At 38.3% G+C, this 15716-nt stretch overlaps 1 protein-coding gene across 1 annotated transcript in view; it reads left to right on the top strand.

The window, feature by feature from the left end:
- PAK2 (p21 (RAC1) activated kinase 2) overlaps positions 1-15716 on the top strand; it is a 91634-nt gene that overhangs the window by 29753 nt on the left and 46165 nt on the right. The gene's annotated exons all lie outside the window — the stretch shown is intronic.

Raw genomic sequence — 15716 nt, 5'->3', positions numbered from 1 at the left:
TAAAGGGTAGCATACCATACTTATATTTTTCTCCGATCTTGGATTTTCATTAGTAGTATACCCTGAGATCATTCCGTGGGATAGATTAATTTCCTTACTCATTTTTACAGCTTCCTAGTACTTGAGTGGGGGGGTACATCATAGCTAATTGAACCAGTCTCATATTTATTGCCATTTGAGATGCTTACAGTCTTTTGCTGTTACAGGTAATACAGCCTGTTATTTATGTATGTCCGTTTATATATGTTTGTCCGTTTTTTGCCATTGTGTCTTTGGGATTGATTCCTAGAAATAGGATATCTAGTTCTTTACTCCAAAACACTGTGTTGTACTGCTTTCCTATGAAATAAAAGTTAGAGATTATTTAAACCAGTCCTCTTTTCAGGGTAAAAAATCAATGTAGTGCCCTAACTCACCTCCCCGAATCAGTTTTGAGGGAGAAATTAACAGAAAAAATAAAGGAAAACTGTAATAAACTATGTATTTCTATTTGTAAATACATATTTGTAAATACTTGATCACGACATACTATAAAAATCAGATTGAAATGCCTGTATCTATCTATTTAGATACATTAAGGCTTGACCTTAATGCAGTCTCATGCAGAGGTACTGCTGTTGATAACTCCACTAGCGTGAGCACGTTGCTCTAAATAATAGGATATTCCAAATAGTAAATAACAGTAACTTCTCAGTAAAAATGAACAGAGCAAGATGAATTCCAGGCTCCTCTTGGTTTCATAGTGGTTGCACAGCTGGAAAATTCAGTGTGTGTTGAAACTGTGTAAAAAAATGTCTTTTATAGGAGCACCTGGGTGGCTCAGTGGGTTAAAGCCTCTGCCTTCGGCTCAGGTCATGATCCCAGGGTCTGGAATCGAGTCCCACATCGGGCTCTCTGCTTGGCGGGAGCCTGCTTCTCCATCTCTCTCTGCCTACTTGTGATCTCTGTCTGTCAAATAAATAAATAAAATCTTAAAAAAAAAAAAGTTTATTTATCTATTTTAGAAAGAGCACACACAAGCAGGGGGAGGGGCAGAGGCAGAGGGAGAGAGAGAGAGAGAGACCCAAGCAGACTCTCCTCTGAGCATGGAGCCCAACGGGTCCTCAGTCCTACCACCATGAGATCATGACCTGAGCCAAAATCAAGAGCTGAACGCCTAACCGACTGATCCACCCAGAGCCCCTAAGACCCTTTTTCATTCCTATGGGTGTTTTTTGGTGCTTTCTCTGTTTCTTGATTAAATTTGTCAGAGGTATTGTACTGGTTTTATCTGAGATCTAACTTTTAGCTTTATTCATCTCCACTGTATGTATTCTATTAAGCAATTTCAGTGTTGATCTGAATTATTTTCTTCCTACTTCTTTGGGTTTACTTTGTTGTTTGTTTTTGTTTTGCTTCTTAGGCTAGATGCTTAACTCAATAATTTTTAGTTCTTTTTTAAAGTAAAACTTCAGAACTGTAAGTGTCCTTAAGTGCTTTAATTATATCCTACAAGTTTGTGTACGTGTAGTAAAATACATTTAACATAAAATTTGCCATTTTCCTTTTTTTTTTTTTTTTTAAGATTTTGTTTATGTACTTGAGAGAGAAAGAGGGAGAGAACATGAGAAGGGAGAGGGTCAGAGGGAGAAGCAGACTCCCCACTGAGCAGAGAGCCCAGTGCAGGACTGATCTTAGGACTCCAGGATCATGATATGAGTGGAAGGTAGTCGCTTAACCAACTGAGCCACCCAGGCACCCAAACTTGCCATTTTCAAGACTGTTTTTGTCTTCCCAAACAGAAACTCTCTACCCATTAAAACAGTAAGTCTCCACTTCACTCCACCGTCAGGCCCTGATGATCTCTAATCTTTCTGTCTCTGTGAATAATTTGACCACTCTGGGATGGTCACTCATGAATGTGACCATGGAAGTGGTTCATGGATGCCTCCTGGAAGTGAAATTATATGTATTTGTCCTTTTGTGTTTGGCTCCTACTACTTAACGTCTTTAAACGTCATCCTTATTATAGCACATACCAAATTTCACATCTTTTTTATTTTGTATTTTTTTTAAGATTTTATTTGTTTATTTGACAGACAGAGATCACAAGTAGGCAGAGAGGCAGGCTTCCCGCTGAGCAGAGAGCCCAGTGCGGGGCTCATTCCCAAGACCCTGGGATCATGACCCAAGCTGAAGGCAGAGGCTTTAACCCTCTGAGCCACCCAGGAGACCCTTCACATCTTTTTTAAAGATAAACATGCTGGATAGTAGGTATATACAACATTTTGTTTATCTAATCCTGTAAGTTTTGACACATAGCTTTTTCATTCTCATTCAATTCTAATAAGTATTTTCTAATTTCTTTGTGATCTCTCTCTTTTTTTTTTTAAGATTTTACTATTTATTTGACTGAGAGAGACAGTGAGAGAGGGAATACTATGATCTCTTTTCTTAACCTAAGTTTTTTAGAGGTGTTCTAAATTTCCAAACTTAACAGAGTATTTTTCTAATTAAATCTTTTTGTTACTGATTTCCAACAACTGACTTCAGTTAAGAGTATAGAGTACTTCTAATCTTTTGAAAAGTTTCTTTGTCTCAAAATATTTTTATTTTGTCCTCATTCTTAAAAGAGTTTTGTTGAATCTGCAGTATGTTGGCTTCTTGTCAGAAGATTGAGAATGTTCCAGTGTCTTCTGGCTATCATCGTTGGTATCAAGAAGTAAGCTTGAAGTCCAGTTGCCCTTTTTCCTTCCTCCTTTGGCTGAGTTTAAGAACTCTGGTCTTTGACCTTAGTTTTGACTATGATGTGTCTTTACTTCAATTACTTTTTTATCCTGCCTTTGATTTATTAGGTTTCTTCATCTTAAGGATTTGTGTCCTTCATCAGTTCTAGAAATTTCTCAGCTACTGACTTATCTAGTAAACCAGTCCCTCATTCATTCTGTCCTTTCCTACTGAAACTCCAATAGTTATATCTTAGGTCATCCAACTTATTCATCTTACTTTTCTTTCATATTTTCTATATCTTTGTCTCTGTGCTGCTTTCTAATGTGACTTTCTAAAGATACATACATCTCCCAGTTCACTGATTCTTTCTTCTGTTGCATCTATACTAATTTTTACTGCAAATGTCAAGTTCCCATTTTCAGGTATTACGGTTTTTTCTTACTGAAAGTAGTCTGTGGTGGTTTTTCTATTTGCTTTTTTTCAGGTTTCTTGACATGTTCTCTGTCAGATCATTCCACATTTATTTCACCAGTTTGTTTTGGATCATTCTCAATCCCAGTGCCTTGTTTCATTTTCTGAATTTTAACTGTGAGATGTTCCTTTTCCTCGGAATTTTATCTTTGGTTATTATTTGAGACCTGTATTAAAGTTCTTTTTGTTTGAGTTTGCCATTTACTAGCATGACCATATTCACTTATACCTATTTGGGAATTTTGGGGACCTCAGAGGTAGGATGAATTCAGACCAAAAAATGTGCATTTTCTTTTTAGGATTACTCAGAAATCTTCACCTTCATCCCCCACCCACATATTAACCAAAAATATTGGACCCAGAATATTTAAGATTTTCTTGTTCCCTTTGACCCAGAGAGATTTATTCCTGATTTAGTCTTATATAGATTATATTTTTTAGGTCTTAGTCTTATGTGGAAGGACCTTCTATTATATTTTTTAATTTAGGCAGACTCGGTTTTATTACCTGCTCCCTATGACAGCCATCAAAGTGGACGTTGAAGGTCTTTAGGAGTTAGTAAAAAAAAAAAAAAAAAAAAAAAATCCCCCAAGAATAACTGGATTTAGTAAATTGCTTACTCTTTTGTTCTTGATTTCACTCAGCCTTGGGCTCTATGGAAACATCCATTTCATCTTAACTAGCCTATCCTTGCATTTTTATACATTTAATAGGTTATCCACTCATTTATTTGAGTTCGAAGCAAAGTTTCTTTCCACTTTCCTTCTTTATTCTTTTCCAGTGTCCCAGTTGTGTTTTCTATGTCTGTTTCCCTCTTTCCCTTTTCCTTTCTGGCTTTGCTACTAAATAGGCCTAATGTTATGGCCATTGCCACCAAATAAAAACATTCCTTACCTTCTAATTTGTGGACTTGCCTTCCATAGTGTGTGTTGTCCATTTGAGGTGATTTAGGATATTTTCAATGGATACTTTCACTCTCAAAGGCATTTGAGGCTTTTTTGGAATGGGAGGGGAAGAGAGGCCAGTGGTTTGGGAGCTCTTGTAGCTTATTGTAGCTTGTAGCTTATTAGAGATTGCTAGAAGTCTTTTCAAATATTGTTATTATATTTCAAATACTGTTATATGAATGTTATTCATAAGGTACTGAAAATTTAAGGTTCATTTGTTATTTATATAAAATGTAAGTGAAAATATAAAGCAAACTGTGCTTTTTTAAATTGTCATGTTTGTCAGTAATAATATGATTTATACTTGAAGTACCATAGTTGATCCAAGTTAGATTGTAAAAAAAATTAGTCATTTTTACTAGTTTGACTAGTACCCAGACACGACTCCTTTTTTCATTTCTGTTGTATATTTAGCTTCCCCTAATCTCCTTCAGTAGACAATGAGGAATTGTTAGTCTTTGAGTCGTGTCACAATTAAACAATGGGCCTGTTAGAAAAGTACAGTGTGTTTTGGGCTTGCTTTTTGTTTCGCCTACTTGTTTTTCACTGAAAAGTAGCAAAAAGGGTTTGACCAGATTTGGAGAGAGACACTGTACGCTTACCATTTTTTTAATAAAACATTTTTGGGTAATGATGGAGTGAAACATTAGTAAATCAGAATTTTATCATGAATTGTCTTTATATTCTTTATTGCTTCTGACTAAAATATAAGATGTAAAGAACCTTATCGCATCATCATCTAGCACTTTTTAGGCATTTGATACCATCAGTAGAAGCAATACACAAAAAAAAAAAACACTGTTTATGGAAAAGGATCAAAGACTAAGGCCATGAATCAGCTGTTAGAGGAAAAGTATAAATCTTTCCAGTGATACTTTTGTTAATATTGGGTAGTTTATATGTTGTCAAGTGAAATGCTGTTCGTTAGAGAACTAATAAATTTAGGAAAGATAATATTTCATCTGGCAATAGAGTACCATAAATCAGTAGATATTGTCTTAATACATGCAATGATCTGTGTTATACATTAAAGGAGGTAGTACCATGTATAATAATAGTAGTAGTAGTAGATAGTGTGATGTATAGTAGTAATAGTGATGGTTGTATAATACCTGCCTTTCAGTTGCTTAAAGTCTTGAGCAGGAAAGGCACCTAAAATAATAAATGATGCACAGTTAAAATTCATTGCCATAGTGATTCCATATGTATATGTTTGTTTTTAAGATTTGGGGTTTTTTTTTTTAAAGATTTAGTTATTTTTTTATTTTTTTATTAACATATTATGTATTATTTATCTCAGGGGTACAGATCTGTGAATTATCAGGCTTAAACATTTCACAGCACTCACCATAGCACATACCCTCCCCAGTGTCTATAACCCAGCCACCCTATCTCTACTGCACTACCCCCCAGCAACCCTCAGTTCGTTTTGTGAGATTGAGTCTCTTAACAGTTTGTCTCCCTCCTCATCCCATCTTGTTTCATTTTTTCCCCTCTATTCCCCCACAACCCCCTGCCCTTAAGTAATCTCTTTACCCAATGTGGGGATTGAACTCAGAACCCTGAGATCAAGAGACATGTGCTTTACTGACTAAGCCAACCAGGTGCCACCCCCGCACCCCCCAGAATGGTCCAGTCTATTAAAATGATTGAGAAAAAACAGCATCAGGGATGTCTGGGTGGCTCAGTCAATTGGGCCTCTGCCTTCAGCTCAGGTCATGACCCCAGGTCCTGGGATTGAGTTCCAGATCCTGCTATTTGCTTATTAGCAGGGACCTGGCTTCTGCCTCTACCTGCTGCCCCTCCTGTTTGTGTGCTCTCCCTCTCCCTCTATCTCTGACAAGTAGAATCTTTAAAAAAATAGAAAATAAAAAGAGGGGCACCTGGGTAGCTCAGGGGGTTAAAGCCTCTGCCTTCAGCCCAGGGTCCTGGGATCGAGCCCCTATCGGGTTCTCTGCTTGGCAGGGAGCCGGCTCCCCTTCCTCCCTCTGCCTGCCTCTCTGCCTACTTATGGTCTCTGTCTGTCAAATAAATAAATAAAATCTTTTAAATAAATAAATAAAAACAGCATGAGATTAAGAGTTGTTAGTAGACCTTGAATTCTGGTCTTAGTTTTGTTTGTAATTAGATTTGTGTCACTTTAGGCAAACTGCTTATTCTTTGGGGCGTCAGGTCCTTCTCATATAAAATAGGAAAGATAGACCAGATAAATTCTAATCTAGCTTTACTACTCTCTGAATTTGTTTTCCTGTGTAACTTGTATTCAGAGGACATGGGGGAGAGAGGGGGTCTTTTTTTGTGTGTGTGAGGGGTCATTCTTGTTCAGAAGAAGTAAAGGGTCATTTTGAAGAAGGATAGACAGAAATGAACTTATATAGGAAATAATTATTGCTAAGCATTGAAAGATTTGGGTTAGATAGAGAAAAGGGTGAAGAAAATATAAAAATGGAAAAATACATATAGATGATTAGGCCAGAAAATTCTTTGGTGTATTTGGGCAACATAAAGCATATGATTTATGTGGTGCATTTATATGATATCAGATTGATTCAGTAGTAAATGCCCTAAATATCAGAGTTTAGTCCTAAGTCTGTTGGTTATGGGTAGCTCTAAGCAAAACCTGAATGCATAGAAACTCTTTAGGAAGCTCGTTAGAGTTTTTATCCTCTTCCTCTGAACAGCAGCTTGAAGACATAGATACTAGTTAGAGAAATCCTGGAATGTAGTGATGAAGTCATCTTCTGCTAAGCTGGTGTCAGTGTATCAAGGATTATGGGTATCATTACTAAGATCTCATCATTTATGAGGCCTGTTACTTAGAATTGTTGCTGTCATATCTGTTGTCTTGAGTAATTTCATTAAGGACATCTGTAATGCGTATGTTTCATGTTAAATTTGGGCTTTATTTAGACATGTGTTGCCTACAGCGTACATCATGTTAATTGGGATTTCCTTGAGACAGCTAATAAAGCTTTATCTATAATATACAATCACCAAGAAGAATGTTTTGAAACATACAAATAATATATTCCCCTTTAGTTCTACTGGACTGAATTTGTACAGCAGATTAAAAAGCTGCTGTGCAGTATATTAAAATAGAGCAGTAAAGAAATTTTTTTTGGATAACCAAAGTATAAGGAAAGGCTGTGTTCTGAAAGTTGCCATGTAGTATTCTCTGCTTAGAATTTTGTGTGTGTGTGTGTGTGTTTCATACAGATGGCAATTAGTCTTTCTGACTAACCCAGGAAAGCTTACTGCTCTTTCTGATTTTTGTTATAAAAAGTAATGTAGTAAATTCCACTGTATATAGATTTTCAACCATGTTAAAGGTTTAGTTAGGTTTATATGCCTTACCATTTCCTATGTTTAAAATGTGGGGAGTATAGGATGAATAAATAGGGATCTTCTGCCACCCCAGTAGCACATTAAAACTGGGGTATGAGGATGATAGAGAGCTGGGATATATTTTAAGGTGGCAGTTCTCTTAAGTGTGGTCTGTGGTACTGTTGGGGTCTGTGAGGTCAAAACCTATTTTTGTAACAGTACTAAGATATTCTTTGCTTTTCATACTGTTGAAATTTGCATTGCTGGTATAAAAGTAGTGGTAGGTAAAACTGCCTGTGCTTTAACAGAAATCAAAGTAGTGGCCATGCACTGTATAGGTTTTTTTTGTCGTTGCAGTGGGGGGAGGCAGAAAGAGAAGGTGAGACTCTTAGGCAGGCTCCTTACCTAGTGGGGAGCCCCATGTGGGGCTCATTCTTACAACCCTGAGATCATGAGCTGAGCTGAAATCAGGAGTTTTACGCTTAACGACTAGGCCACCCAGGCACTCCCACTTGTAGGTTTTTGGTTTTGTTTTTTTTAAGATTTTTATTTACTTGAAACAGGGAGCATGAGCTGGGGGAGGGGCAGAGGGAGAGGGAAAAGCAGACTCCCTGCTGAGCAATAAGCCTGATGGAGCCTCGGGCCACTTAACCAACTGAGCTATCCAGACACTCCCCCGCCCCCCACCACTTGGAGGTTTTTCGTTTTTCTTTTTTGATTCTTGTTTTTTTAAAGCTAGTTTTACTGAAGAATATACTTGATGGGGCACCTGGTGGCTCAGTTGTTAAGCGTCTGCCTTCAGCTCAGGTCATGATCCTGGAATCCTGGGATCGAGCCCCATATCAGGCTCCCTGCTCAGCAGGAAGCCTGTGTCTCCCTCTCCCACTACCCCTGCTTGTGTTCCCTCTCTTGCTGTTTTCTATCTCTCTCTCTCTCTGTCAAATAAATAAATAAATCTTTTTTTTTTTTTTCAAGAAAGAAAGAATGTACTTGATGAGGGCACTGTGGTGATTGAGCCTTTTTCATTGAATGCCATTTTTATTTTTGTTTTGTTTCAAGTTTTTATTTAAATTCTGATTAACATGGAGTGTAATATTGGTTTCAGGAGTAGAATTTAGTAATTCATCACTTACATGTAACATCCAGTTCTCGTTGTAACAAGTACCCTCCTTAAATACCTATCACCCATTTGGCCTTTCCCATGCCCGCCTCCCCCCCCCCCCCCCCCCCCCGTGACCCTCAGTTCTCTATAGTTAAGAGTCTGCTATGGTTTGCTTTCCTTTCTTCCCCTCCTTGCCCTATGTTTTGTTTCTTAAATTCAACATTGGAGTGAAATCATATGGTTATTTGTCTGTCTTGACTGACTTGTTTCACTTAGCATTGTTGGGTCCCCAATGTTTGGTCCCCCAATAATGGGTCCATGGTCAAAGGAGCAAGACTGATACAAAGCGAAGGTCAAGCAAAGCTTTATTTCGCGCCAAGCATCAAGAATCAGACCAACCGTCAAACAGACCAGTCCGGGCCGCCCCTTACAGAGAGGGCGACCCCTCCCTGCTTTCCAGACTAACTTTTATAGAGCAAAGGCCATGTGCTTGGGCCTGGCCACACACAGAGGTGGCTAATTGAATTACAATTCACCCCATAGTAGCTATGGAAACTAGCCTAGCACCTTGGTAGCTAGGAGACAGTATGCGCCCCATCTGATTGAATGTCTCCACCTGACCTGACCCACCCTTGTATTTGGGCTGTTACCTGGGACTGGTTTCCTGGACTTGCTTTTAAGTAAGTTGGGGTGGGGACTGGGTCAATTTAAGTTTTACTGCATAAACAACAAAACGGCTGTTCAACCGAGGTGGGGCTGCTCTGGCTAAATAGGCCCTTACAAGCGTAATACGCTCTAGCTCCATGGAACACCATTTTTATTAGAAAGAACAGCTGGCCTACAAACTGGTCGTTCAGACTAGGTATTTGGAAGACACTTTCTGAAAATGAAGTGCTAGAATTTGTTGTAATTGATTAAAAATATTTTTAAAACTTATTTATTTTAGAGCAAGGGGAGTGCAGAGGGGGAGGGAGAGAGAATCCTCAAGTTAAGACTCTCCGCTGGGCGAGGACCCCACTGCAGGTCTCAATCCCAGGAACTCTGAGATAAGACCTGAGCTGAAAATTAACCCTGGTAATGGATAAAATTTAAGCTTGCAAGTTAAGTTGGAATTTCCTTAGGGGTGCCTGAATAGCTCAGTCGGTTAAGCAAGTTGATCTTGATCTCAGCTCAGGTCTTGATCTCAGGGTCATGAGTTCAAGCCCCACATTGGGCTACATGCTGGGTGTAGAGCCTACATTAAAAATAATAATAATTTTAGAAAACTTATATCTACTTCTCTCGAGTTTTATAGTTTCCCAATACTTAGAGTTTTCTGATGAGATCACATATAATGAATATGATTTTATTGTGTCATAAAATGTGTCAACATTTGTAGTAGCTTCATAATTCAGTAACCAATATTTTCCAAATAATCAATTTATAACATTATAGAATTCATGAATGGGTAAAAGATCCATTCAAAGTATAAAAGAACGAATTTAAGGTAACAGAGTACAAAATTTATTGCTGGATTTTAGATTATATAACCTACCTTTACGAAGGTTGAGTTTGGTGTAATATCAAAGAAAGAATGTCCACAATTAACTGAAAGCTATTAAAATACATCTTTCCTCATTACATATCTGTGTAAAATAAGATTTTTTTCATTTCTGTCAACCAAAACAATAGATTGAACACAGCAAATACGAGAGTCTAACAGTGTTCTACTAAACCAGACATTTAAAAAGATATCAGAAATGTAAAATAATGCTACTCTCTCACTAAATTTGTTTCAAAAAATACTATCTTTCATGAAAATGTTATTTATATTAACATACGGTGAGGCTTTTTTTTAAGATTTTATTTATTTATTTGAGAGAGAGACAGTGAAAGAGAGCATGAGAGGGGAGAACGTCAGAAGGAGAAGCAGACTCCCCATGGAGCAGGGAGCCTGATGCAGGATTCGATCCCAGGATCCTGGGATCACGATCTGAGCTGAAGGCAGTCGCTTAACCAGCTGAGCCACCCAGGAGCCCGTGATGAGTATTTTTTGATGAAATATTTAACTTACTTTAATTTCTCATATAGAAAATACATAAATAATATGGATATATAAACAAAAATTATTTGGGAGTCCCAATAATTTTTAGGAGTGTAAAGGGGTCTTGAGGCCAAAATGTTTTGAGAACTGCTACCTTTTGAAGAAACTAAGTGGTTTTTGATATGCATGTGTTGAGATGTCGATAAGGGACATGTGTGATCTTTCCCCTAGAAGCTTATGAACTCTTGCAGAAGAACTAGATCCTCCTTTTTTTCCTCTAACTTATAGCATAGAGTTTTATAAATATTAGTGATCATGATTGTAGCAGCAACATTCAGTCTTTATTAGCTCACTTAATCTTTATGAAGTAAAAATTCCTTTTTAAAAATTGAAATATAATTTACATAGCTAAAACTTAATATTTTGAAGTGTACAATTCAGTGGTCTTAAGATATTGAAAAGGTTATACAACTATTACCAGTGCCTAATTCCAGAACATTTCATTACCCAAGAAGAAACTCCATACCCATTAGTAATCACATCCCATTCCCCTCCCTTCTCAGCGGTCATTAATCTACCTTCTCTCCTTGTGGATTTGCATGTTCAGAACATTTCATATAAATGGAATCATACAATATGTGGTCTTTTTGTGCCTTTTTCCGCTTATGTTTTTAAGGTTCCGTCCATATTGTAGCTTTTATTAGTACTTTACTCCTTTTTGTGGTCAGATATTCCATTGTATGCATATGCCACATTTTGTATATCCATCTGTTGATAGATATTTTGGTTTTATCATTTAGCTATTATGAATAATGCTGTGAACAGTCATAGGTAATTTATTTGTGGACATATATTTTCAGTTCTCTTAGGTATATTCTTTTTTTTTTTTTTTAAAGATTTTATTTATTTATTTATTTATTTGACAGAGAGAGAGAGAGAGAACAAGTAGGCAGAGAGAGAGAGAGAAGGGGAAGCAGGCTCCCTTCTAAGCAGAAAGGCCAATGCGGGACTCAATCCCAGGACCCTGAGATCATGACCTCAGCCAAAGGCAGTGGCTTAACCCACTGAGCCACCCAGACACCCTCTTAGGTATATTCTGGGAGTGGAATTGCCAAGTCATATCATAGATAATTCTGTAACTTTTTGAGGAACTTACTACATAATTCTTTTTTCTTTTCTCTCTCTTTCTTTTTAGTTTCAGAGGTAGAGTTTAGTGATTCATCAGTTGCATATAACACCTAGTGCTCATTATGTCACATGCCCTCCTTAATGCCCATCACCTAGTTACCCCATCCCCCCAACCAACTCCCCTCCAGCAACCCTTAGTTTCTTTCCTATAGTTAAGAGTCTCTTCTGATTTGTATCCCTCTCTGATTTCGTCTTATTTTATTACATAATTTCATTTTAAATAGGCTTTATCATGGAATAATTTTAGATTTATAGAGAAGTTCCAGAGATAGTAGATTTCCTGTATACCTATCACCTATCTTGTCCTAATGTTAATATAAGCCCTAAAATGTCCGCGAAAGCAGAGAAGCCAACATTGGTCCATTACTGTTAACTAAATTCTACATTTTATTTGGATTTCACCAGTTTTCCACTAATGTCCTTTTTTGTTCCAGAGTATAATATTGTCATGTCTTCTTAGACTCCTGCTTGGTGACAGTTTCTCAGTCTTTCTTTGTTTTTCATGTCCTTGCTAGTTTTAAGGAGTATTGGTCAGGAATTTTTGTATAACGTCCTCCTTCAGTTTGGGTTTGTCTGATGTTTTCCCCATAATTAGACTGTGGTTATGGATTTTGGGGAAGAATACCGCAGAGGTGAAGTATGTTTCTCATCACATTAGATCAGGTGGTGAGTGATGTCAGCCTAAGTTATTATTGGAGATGTTATCCTTTGATCACTTGGTTAATGCAGTGTTTCCACATTTTTCCACCATGAAGTTATTTTTCCCTTTCCATACACTGCTCTTTGGAAATGAGTCACTAGGTCCAACCTACATTCAAGTGGGGAGGGAAGTTAAAATTCTGACTGCTAGAAAAAGATTTGTCTACATTTGTTATTTGGAATTCTTTTGTGAGGATGATTTGGTACCCCACCATTTTATTTACTCTTTTTGGGGGCAGGGAGAGGGAGAGAGAGAATCTTTTTTTTTTTTTTTTTTTAAGATTTTATTTATTTGACAGACGGAGATCACAAGTAGGCAGAGAGGCAGGCACGGAGAGAAAGGAGGTTCCCCGCTGAGCAGAGAGCCCAGTGTGGGGCTTGATCCCAGGACCCTGGGATCATGCCCTGAGCCGAAGGCAGAGGCCTTAACCCACTGAGCCACCCAGGTGCCCCAGGAGAGAGAGAATCTTAAGCAGTCTCTGCCCAGTGTGGAGCCCAACACAGGGCTTGACCTGATGACCCTGAGATCATGACCTGAGCCAAAATCAAGAGTTGGATGCTTAATTGAGTGAGCCACCCTTATTTATTCATTTATTTGTATTGATATGAAATTGTGTATGTTTATTTTATACATTGGGTCAAATATAATGCTACTTTATTAATTTTGTTGCTCCGAACCATTCCAGCACTGGCTTTTGAAAACTCTTTACTGGGGTACCTGGGTGGCTCAGTCAGTTAACTGCTGCCTTCAGCTCAGCTCATGATCCCAGGGTCTTGGGATTGAGCCCCTTGTTGGGCCCATGCTCAGTGGGGAGCCTGCTTTTCTCTCTCCCACTCTCCCTGCTTGTGCTCTCTCTCTTTCTCTCTCTGTCAAATAAATAAAATCATAAAAAAAAAAAGAAAGAAAACTCTTTCCTGTGGGTGTTTGTCATCCTTTTTAAGTACTTCCTACCTTCTGACAATGTAAGATACTCTAGGCTCATCTTGTATTTCCCATGTCCCAGGCCTAGAACCAGCTATTTTTTTAAGGAACCCTGAGGTACAGTTAAGTAATTCATCCAAGGACACAAATTGAAGTAAATAGTGGAACCAGGATTCCAACCGAGGGATCTGATTCCACAACCCATGCTCTTAATCACGACATTGGGCAGCGCACGGCTGAAGGGGTACTGGCAGTGTCTAGTCAGGATCCATCTATGAGCCAATCTTAAGGACAGAATTTGTAGTCAGTTTACATTAAGAAATTATTGTGCCCTGTTTTATTTTATTTTTTAAAGATTTTATTTATCTATTTCACAGAGAGAGACAGTGAGAGAAGGAACACAAGCAGGGGGAGTGGGAGAAGGAGGAGAAGTGGCTCCCCGCTGAGCAAAGAGCCTGATGTGGGGCTTGATCCCAGGACTCTGGGATCATGACCTGAGCCAAAGGCAGACGCTTAACTGACTGAGCCACCCAGGTGCCCTTGTGCCCTGTTTTAAAGATTTATTTTATCTTGAGACAGAGTGTGAGCACAAGTGGGAGGAGCAATGGGAGAGGGAGAGAGAGTGAATCCCAAGGAGGCTCCATGCTGAGCATGGAGCCAGACATGCAGTTGGACCTCACCAGCCCACAGCCTGAGCCGAAACAAAAAGTCAGACAATCAACCGCACCATCCAGGCACTCCTGTTGTGCCCTGTTTTATATTGATTTTTTTTTTCTTAACCACAGCTGTGATGATTATAATCAAGCTAAAAATTACTTGTTAGTCACAGATAACTACTACTAATATTTTGGTGCATTTCTTTCTTTGAATTTATGCAAATGTATTTTGAAATTTTGCTATATTTACCCTGATTTTTTTAAAAGATTGATTGATGGATTTGGGAGGGAAAGAGCTTGCACATGAGCATGCGAGCATGAATGGGAGGGGCAGAGGGAAAAGGAGAGAGAATCTGAAGCAATCTCAGTGCTGAATGCAGAACCAGATGCAGGGCTTGATCTCATGACCCTGAGATTGCCTCCTGAGCCAAACCCAAGAGACAGCTGCCTAACCACGCCACACAGACATCATATTACCCTGATTTTTCAGATTTCATATGCATAAATATGGAGCATTCACAGTGTAACCAAAATCCTAACATGCTGTGTCTGTTGGAACTGTTGATTAAGATGAAAGTGAGCTGCCACAGGGTTCATCTGGTTTGTCTTGATGTTCTGGTCACATTAGAAAAAAACATCTGTCTTGATTGATCGTGTTCTCAAGTAGTCCTGCAAATACAGGACTAAGCCTTACCTTTCTTCCATTTGTAGCAGTAGGTAAGTCCTCTCTGGTGATGCATACATGACAGCCCACACTGAAGAACAACCAGGTGCATCTCCCTCCAGAGCAAACCGAACCCCCGCCCCCATAAATCACCTGACTTCGTCTTCTGCATCACGTTCCTAGATTCCAACCCTGTTTCGTCTTTTGACCCCCAACAATGATTTCACTTCAGGCGTCTTTCTCACAGATGAGAGATCTTCTTCTGTACTCTCTTCTCCCAGGCCTCCTGTAGCTTGCTCTCCCCGGAAAAGTTCATTTGTCCCCTTTACCTTCTCTCCTTCCTCTTTTGTAGACTGAAATAACCGTCGTTATGGCAGATAAAATATGGCAGTTCTAGGGACACATACTCTTGTCAAGGAAGACAAAAGCTGTAAGATTCGAAGTGGAATTAGGTACCATAATCTCTTCATTCTTCAGTTCTCCTCAAATGATAACTACTTTCTTTTAGGCACTAACGTTCAAACTAAATAAAAAAATAATTTATTTTTAATTTTAATTTTATTTAGATGCAGTTGGCCTTCTTTTCATTGTACATACACAATGTTTTCACTTACATGCATTAAATAACTATAATCAAATCAGGATCTAATTACTAATCAAAATCTTGTTCACTGGGGAAATGTGTTGTTTTCCTAATATACTTTTGTATCAGAACTCATCTGGGGAAAAAAAAGAACTCATCCGGAAGTTAAGCATCTCCTTCCCTTTCCTGCTGACTTTAAATGTGTATAATCTACTGTTTTTAAAGGCCATATATATGTACATATATATATTTCCTACAATATTAACTTATATATAAACAGTGTTGAAGTTTCCACTGAATTAGTCACGTGTGGATTAAGAGGGGTAACTAGACTGCCTGAACAGGGCATCACAGGATAACCAAATCTTGGGATTTGGCCATACTCTGGTTTTCAGCCAGACTCTGGATTTAACTTGTCAGTGTTCCCA

The sequence above is a fragment of the Lontra canadensis genome, unplaced genomic scaffold (assembly GCF_010015895.1).
Source record: "Lontra canadensis isolate GAN:19392208 unplaced genomic scaffold, GSC_riverotter_1.0 scaffold38, whole genome shotgun sequence".
NCBI classification, from domain to species: Eukaryota; Metazoa; Chordata; class Mammalia; order Carnivora; family Mustelidae; genus Lontra; species Lontra canadensis.
The sequence above is the reverse complement of the archived record's forward strand: the minus strand, read 5'-3'. Positions and strand labels throughout refer to the sequence as shown.